This window comes from Otolemur garnettii, unplaced genomic scaffold (assembly GCF_000181295.1).
Source record: "Otolemur garnettii isolate 467f Iridium unplaced genomic scaffold, OtoGar3 scaffold00074, whole genome shotgun sequence".
NCBI lineage: Eukaryota > Metazoa > Chordata > Mammalia > Primates > Galagidae > Otolemur > Otolemur garnettii.
In genome coordinates, this window is record NW_003852469.1 from 5830667 (window position 1) to 5838836 (window position 8170).

At 42.1% G+C, this 8170-nt stretch overlaps 1 pseudogene; it reads left to right on the plus strand.

Annotated features, from left to right (window-relative positions):
• Positions 1–2812: 2812 nt before the first annotated feature.
• On the plus strand, positions 2813–6080 carry LOC100959871 (annotated as a pseudogene).
• Positions 6081–8170: the final 2090 nt, after the last annotated feature.

The following is an 8170-nucleotide window of genomic DNA, read 5'->3' on the forward strand; positions in this document are numbered from 1 at the left end:
TTTTTTTTTTTTTGGCTGGGGCTGGGTTTGAACCTGCCACCTCCAGTATATGGGGCCATATATTCTTTTGAGCCACAAGCGCCTCCCACAACAGAAATAATTTTTATAACTGATAAAAAAAATAGACTATTTTTCTTGCCTTAAGTCCTTTCAAATACATATGACCATTGAAAGCAAGGATCGTTTCATACTATCTTATGGAGTTTTCGATGTATGTACAGAGCAACTGAAATTCTCATGCATTCCTGGTAGGAGTATAAATGGTACAGCCATTCTAGAAAGTTGGTTGGCAATTTCTCATAAAGTTCAACATATACTATTTTTAATGCAGCCATCCCACCCCTAAACATGTACTTAGAGAAATGAAAATTTATGTTTATACAAACATGTGTCTGCCGTTGATTAAAGCAGGTCTGGTTATAATCCCCCAAAGCTAGACACAGTCCAAACGTCCCTGGGTTGCTGACTAGATAAACAACGGTAGTATATCCATACAACTGGCAATAATCTACAACTTATGGGACATCCTGGAAAAGGCAAAAAGGTAGCTATGGAGAGCAATTTGCCAAAGATTATGAAAGAAGTTACAAAAGGAGAGCACAAGGAAATTTGGAGGGGTGATAGAACTTTTCTGTATCTTGAAAGTTATGGTGATTACATGACTCTATGCATTTCGCAAAACTTAGAACTGAACGTCCCTAAAAAGTGAATTATTCCATATGCAAGTTTCTAAGTTCTAACAAATTTAGCAGTCTGTTAAATTTTCAACTTCATGTGTTCCTCTTTTAAGTCAATATAGATACACTACCCTCAAAGTGGAATGAAAATTGAACTCTTACGAATTCAAGGATTAGAAAATTCACCAAGGGAGTTTGGTTTTAAAAAGAATCTTCGTGTTAACTCTTTTAGAAAATAAATTTGGCTAGTGTATCTGATACTTGCTATCATCTGTGTTGGCTGGAGTTTGGGATTTCATCATTTCTTTAAAGTGAGATGCCATAACTGGAAGAAAAAAGAGGTTGAGCACAGCAGGACAAGTCCCCCAGGGCCCGTCACTGAAGAGATCCAAAGGAAGATTCTGACTCAGGGGAAAGGATACAGGAGGTGAGGCTTAGAAACCCAGGTGTGCTGTGACTCACCCTTTTTCCGACTGTGCTCACAACTGAAGTGAGCACCAGCGAGCCGGATCCCAGCCACATCCCTCTCTCACCCTGCTGGCCACAGAGCTCCCTGATGTCAAGTGCAAATAGCAACACCATGAGAAGGAGGAAGTCGCCTTTGTCTCAGCTCCATGCTTAGTGATGTATGTCAGAGATGACACCTGTTCAATAAGCCAGGTAAACTTCACGCTCCTTGTTCTTGGCTTTTTTCTAGCCCACAGTTAGCTCAGGTGCTGCGTTCGGCGCGTTTGCACATCCTGGTCACATTTCCTCAGGCCTCGCTCTCCCAAGCTGAGTTTCAGGTTCAGTGGTCTTTCAAAAAATCACAGACAGCTTTGCCATTGCCCCTCCTAGGAAAGGGTTCCTCACTTTGCTCAGTAACTTCCTGAAAAAACACTGGATGCTAATCTCATTCTTATCAATCACGGAGCGTAATAACCACCTAAGGAAGTTCCTTACACGGCAAGACCAGTGTGGCTCCTACAGATGGAAGCCTCTTTTTGTTAAGGAGGGAATCCTACCTCTCTCCTGAGTCACACCATACGCACACACACTCCCACTTGCCAGTTTCTCTAACTACTAAATCCTCATTGGCACACAGCAGCTTTTTTGTCTGGTAGGCATCGTGTTAGTCACTCTCCTGGGTCCCTTAAAATTACCTATGCTTTAATTCCATAGTTCTGAGAAACATAAACTTGAACTTAACTGCTACATATCAAAACCACTTCTGGGAGCCCCAAGATTCTGACAGAAGCACCTCCTCTTCCTTCCAGGTGAAGAAATCATCACGGTAGGATGAGCTAAAGCACCATGAAAACTTCTGGAGGAAACTGAGGCCGGGGAGAGACTGAGAGGAAAGGAGGCGCCAAGCTCAGGGGAAGGGGCAGGAGGGAAACATAAATGCTTCCGTAAGTAAATTTGGGCTTAACAATTCACTAGGAAAATGTCTACTATGGAAGAGGAATTCCTCCCACAGCATGGCTCAGAACAGAAACAAAGTCCCTGCCTGTAATAGAACCCCAAGCAAAGAAAGATCTACCTGGGCTCTCAAGACCCAATCCCACCAAACCTAGCCTACAGCTCCAAATCTAAACCCTACTCCCTGCCCTGTAGGAGAGCACCCACTCTGGCCAGCAGGCTCTTCATTCTCTCAGCTCTTTTTCAACACCTGCGCCCCCTCTCCCAGCCCCTGGCTTTTGCTCAGAACAGTCCACCTCTCCTAGAATGGCCTCCCTGGGCACTGCCCATTCAAAGCCAGCGTGTCCGCACTTCACCAGTGCACAAGTCTCTCCTACACAAACCTGCTCCACCCATCCCAGCACCTTAGAATGCCCCACTCCTCTGAGATCACAGAGGACTTATAAAACAAGCTTTTCTAGAAAAATGAGTGAGCACATGTGTGTGTTTTTACATTTCCCCCAAGAGGAGAACCTGAATCAAGGACCAGAGTGTGAGCAGTTTATTTGGGAGATGATGCCAGAAAGCAGAAAAACACTCCATGTGACACAGGGAAGGAAGAAGAGCTGGCCAAGGATATGGTATACACTGCTGATATCTTGAGCATCTGGGCCTCAACCCCATTGGGATCCTCCGAGGAAAGACACAGACTGTGCCTGGGAATCGCCCTAACTGAAGAGGGGAGGCTGGGGAATATGGCCATGGAGCCCTGCTACACTGTTGGGTCAGCCGGCCTGCTGACTACGTCACCTGTTCAGTGTGACACACCTTCAGCTTCAGAGAAAGCCTCATGGCAGCAAACCAGACAGCACTGGCTTGATGTCCCATAAGCCACCCAGAGATCCGCTACAGCGAGCACAGACATACTTTCTCTTTTTGCAGCTTAGATCGAAGTTCCTGGAACACAAAGACTATACAAGGAAAAAGAAAACCAGGCAGTTTCCATTAGTTAATCCATGTAGATTAACATGATTTGGGCTAAAACCTTGAGATAATTTGCTCTTTGTTATTTTAACTTGATGCCGTTTTATCGATCCTTTACATGTATATTCTCAATGGGAATAAAACCCTCGCATTATCATATGGCAAAAACATCCTAGGAAGAAATAACATAAGAAAAACAATGGCTGGGCGTCATTGTGGTAGCAGCTGTGTCTATCCTTGTCTTTGGGCTGTAATCGTATCCAGAAAGAGAAGAGAGGAAGATCTTAGTATTGCCCTATCAGCTCCTTTGCCATGCCCCACTGCCCCTGTCCTTTAATAATCGAGGGTCAGGACAGAATGGCCAGATCAACCTTGATCTAGGCAAGCCATTTAACCTCTCTGAGCTTCAACTTCTCATTTGTAAAGACTGTACCTGCTGACACCATAGGATATTGTGGGCATTAAATAAGCTAGCGTTTGAAAAGACTCTGGAAACTGCAAAAGGCCATTCAAATATCCACTGTTATTAGAGCAGGCCTGGATGGGGCTACCTGATCTACAGCAAGCAAGCCCCGGTGGGCCACATGGGGGGATGGCTTCCCTCTCTGGATGGAGTTTTATATCCCCTAAGGGCATATGTCCTACACAGCCTTGAATTATTATTTCCACAGCACTTGGGTGTTTTTTGGTGTCTCCCACTGACCACCATTCCTTGTGCTTTGTATTTTTCCAGACTGCGGGCCTTGTACTGATTTTATGAGTTTTTTTTGTTTTTGTTTTTGTTTTTTTTTTGCTCATTTGTGGTGTTGAATATCACAAAAAGGACTCATGGACCTTTGTCTCGCTGATCAGCTTTCCTTAGTGTTTGTGTGTTTACTGCGTGGCCCAAGACAACTCTTCTTCTGATATGTGGCAGAAAAGAAAAAAGGTTGGACACCCTGGTCCATAAGAATGGTTCTCAGAAGAAAGGACACTTCAGCATGACCTCAGGGCCACAGCACAGGCCCAGCTGCTCTCCTCTCATGGGCACTGCTCTCCTGCTCTTGCCCCCTTGCCCCCCATCCCTCCAAGTTCCACCACCCCCCTCGACCTCTGCCATCCAATTCACACCCACCATTTTATAGTCAGCTTCACCCCATTCTCCCATGAAACCCTACTTAGACCTCTTCTCCCATGCATTCCATAGGTTTTTTTTTTTTTGAGCACCTACTGTGTGCCAGTCCTATGCAAGGTGCTGGGCACAAGGGTGAGCCTGTCACTCTTAATCCCTCCTCTCACGGGTCCTGAGTCCTTACTCAGAATAGCTGTCTGGGACTTAGACAATATGCCTTGTGTATTTTTCCTTTATGGCTATTTTATGCATGTACTTTATGTATTCCCAGCTTCAAAGCCAGATCTTTGAGTAAGGCTCCTTTGTACCTTCCCACTTATGAGAAAACGATGTGTAGCATATGATAAGCATCTGTAAAAATAATGCATGCCTCCACTCTTGGCTGCTTGGCAAATAAATACATGGGCGGGGTTGACTGTGATGGGTATTCAACACAACGATCAGTCAAAAACATTAAGAATGTATGAGCATGTCTAGGCACAAATACAACTTAAATAAAAGCAAGTTTAGTTCAAGGCTCCTACTCAAATCTAAGTTAATGCAATTTCTTCTACAATGCTGCAATGTGGGGGGCAAAACGCAGTGTAAGTATTCAGAGCCTGAGACCTAGTGAGATGTGGGTTTTTTAAGCTGAGATGTGGGTTTCCAGCTTAAGACAGTTGTGTGACTTCTGTATTAAATGCAAACCAGATGCCATCTTGTGGCCAGAAGTAGAAATTCCAGGGTGTAGCTGGGGGGAAAGAATTGATTGCTGTGAGAATCAAATATAACATTGCATTACACAAGTAACACACACCATCCCAGGGAGGACAGCATATTCCCATTGCTAACCTTCAAAAAAATTCTTTGGAGCTTCTCTGGAGGATTCCTGAGGCTTTGCTAAGGAACATTTGATGAAATTATGACCCAGCCAAAACCTACCAAAGCATAAACAAGTTGAAACCAATAGGCTATCCCTTACAAATAATGCACCCCAAGCAAAACATAAAAAAAAAAAAAGAGAGAGAACTTAAATGAAGATGTGAATGGATTCATGGAATACCTAAGACAGAATTCACAGATGGTTCACAATGGGGAGATTATAGCAACAGACATTCAGGAAGTAAGGGAAGAAATTGCAGTTGCTTTAAAGAAAGACAGTCACCGGGAAGGCACGCAATTAAAAAGACAAGCAGCAAAGAAAAACGTAATGGTGTTTCCATTGTGGAAAACCTAGTCATGGACTTACAGATTGCCCACCCACCCTTGAAAATTAAGATGTGGGAGATGGAATATGCTACCGGTTTGGGTTCACAGAGCATGAAATAACCAAATGGAAGGCTAAAGTAGACCCAGCTGTTGGTGAATGTCCTTTTGCAAAATGCTTTGTTTGTGGGGAAATGGGACACCTGTCTAGATCTTGTCCTGATAATCCCAGAGGACTCTATGCTGATGGTGGTGGTTGCAAACTTTGTGGCTCTGTGCAACATTTAAGAAAAGATTACCCTGAAAGTCAGAATTCAGATAGAATGGTCACAGTTGGTCTCTGGGCAAAGGGAATGAGTGCAGATTATGAAGAAAACTTGTTTCGTGTTTTGTTTTGTTTTGTTTTGAGACAGAGTCTTACTTTGTCACCCTTGTTAGAGTGCTGTGGTGTCACAGCTCACAGCAACCTTAAACTCTTGGGCTTCAGAAATTCTCCTGCCTCTGCCTCCCAAGCACCTGGGACTACAGGTGCTTGCCACAATGCCCAGCTGTTTTTAGAGACGAGGTCTCGCTCTGCCTCAGGCCAGTCTTAAACTTGTGAGCTCACACAATCCACCCATCTTGGCCTCCCAGACTGCTAGGATTATAGGTGTGAGCCACCGCACCTTGCCTATGAAGAAATTTTGGATGCATCTAAACCACAGAAACCCAAAACAAAAATACCTAAAATCATTACTTTTTGATAATGACTAGTACTATTATTAGTTACCACCTCATTCTCATTTCTAAACTGGGCATAGGCTCAGCACCCATAGCACAGTGGTTATGGCACCAGCCACATACACCAAGGCTGGCAGGTTCAAACCCAGCTCAGGCCTGCTAAACAATGACAACTACAACAAAAAATAGCCAGGCATTGTGGCAGACACCTGTAGTCCCAGCTACTTGGGAGGCTGAGGCGAGAGAATCACTTAAGCCCAAGAGTTTGAAGTTGCTGTGAGCTGTGACACCATGGCACTCTACCCAGGGTGACATAGTGAGACTCTGTCTCAATAAATAAATAAATAAATAAATAAAATAAACTGGGCCCACTTCCCTAATTAGAGCTAGGATCCTTAGAGCCAAACATATATTGTAGATATATAATCTAAGGGAGTTAAAAACAGTTTTCCGCATTCTCTCCATCAAAGAGTACTTTTATCACTAGAGAAAATTACTGAAAAAAGAATGAGATGATTAAATTGGATTTTCTAAAAGAATATATTCTTAACAGACAGAACTTAGACATATCTAAATGGTTCCATACCTGATTGTAACAATCTCTCTTAAAAGCAAAATTGTGCATAAATGTAAACCACCCCTCATAAAAGATACTGCTTATTTTTGGAAATGAATTTTTGGCTTTTCTTGATTCAAAGTATCAATGTGTTATTATAGTAGAAATTTATAAGTTGCCACAAAGTCTTTATTTTTTAAATATTGAATAAAAGCATACTTAGTAAAGAAAAAAATACTTCCATGCTCTAATTTATGACCCCATACAACCATAATCCTTAATTTGCACACATGTGACATTTGCAAGCCTCCTAGAGCCCTACTCTAATCTGGAGGACTGTCACCTCAATTTAAATCCAGTGTTTATTTACCCTTAACAAACTCTCAGGGAAATTTTCATCTCTGAAGAGCACAGATGACATTGCAGATATTTTCAAGAAAATCAGATGAAACAGAATTTCATGTCATGAGCAAATAAAATCTCAGTAACAAGGGAATTAATATGTTCCTAAAAGTTGACTATATGAAGTAATTTTTAACCAATATCTTGTTTTAGTTTACTATTATTTCTTTGTTTGCCTATTTATTTTTGAGACAGAGTCTTGCTCTGTAGCCCAGGCTAAAATGCGGTGATACTAACACAGCTTACTACAGCATCAACCTCCTGAACTTAAGCAATCTTCCTGCCTCAGGCTACAGGCATAGCCCACCACAACTGACTAATGTTTGAATTATGTTTTTATAGAGACAGGGTCTTGCTATGTTGCCCAGGCTACTCTCAAACTCCTAGGTCTAAGCCATCCTCCTGCTTTGGCCTTCCAAAGTGGTGAGATTACAGGGATAAGCCACTATGCCTGGCCACTAATATTTTATAGACACATGTAAGTGACCCATTTTATCAGTACAGGTAGTCCCCAGGTTAAGAATGAGATAGGCTCTATAAGTTTGTTCAAAGTTGAATTTCTATGTAAGTTGGAACAGATAAATTTACCTATTACCTGTAATAGCCTCCATTCTTAACTGCAATTGTATGTCAGTCAGATACTGGTAACTTGGGGACTTACTGTAATAGCCTCTTGTAAGTATAAGTTGTACATAAGGCCAGTGTTTGTAACTCTGGAACTGCCTGTACTTAAAAGTTTAGGATTTCTCTCAAACTAAGAGTTATCCAATAGAAAAAACCAGTATCAACATAATTATGACTGACTGCAGATGTTACTCAGATGAATGCTTTTTTAAAAGTTTAGGTATGCACCAATCTAAAGATTGTCAGAATAGAACCAAAAATAGGACCCCATTATGTTTTCTACAAGAAACCTACTTTAAACACAGAGTGTCCATATAAAGTTCAGGTGCAATTGTACTATGTTAAGTTGCACATGAACTTTATGTCCACCCTGTATATACACACATATAGATTAAAAGTAAAGGCGTGGATAAATACAGGCCTTAAAATGATAAAGGGGGCCAACTCACCAAGAAAACAGTCCTTAACATGTACACGCTTACCAACAGAGCATCAAAGTACGTAAGGCAAAAATAACAGAACTGCAAGAAG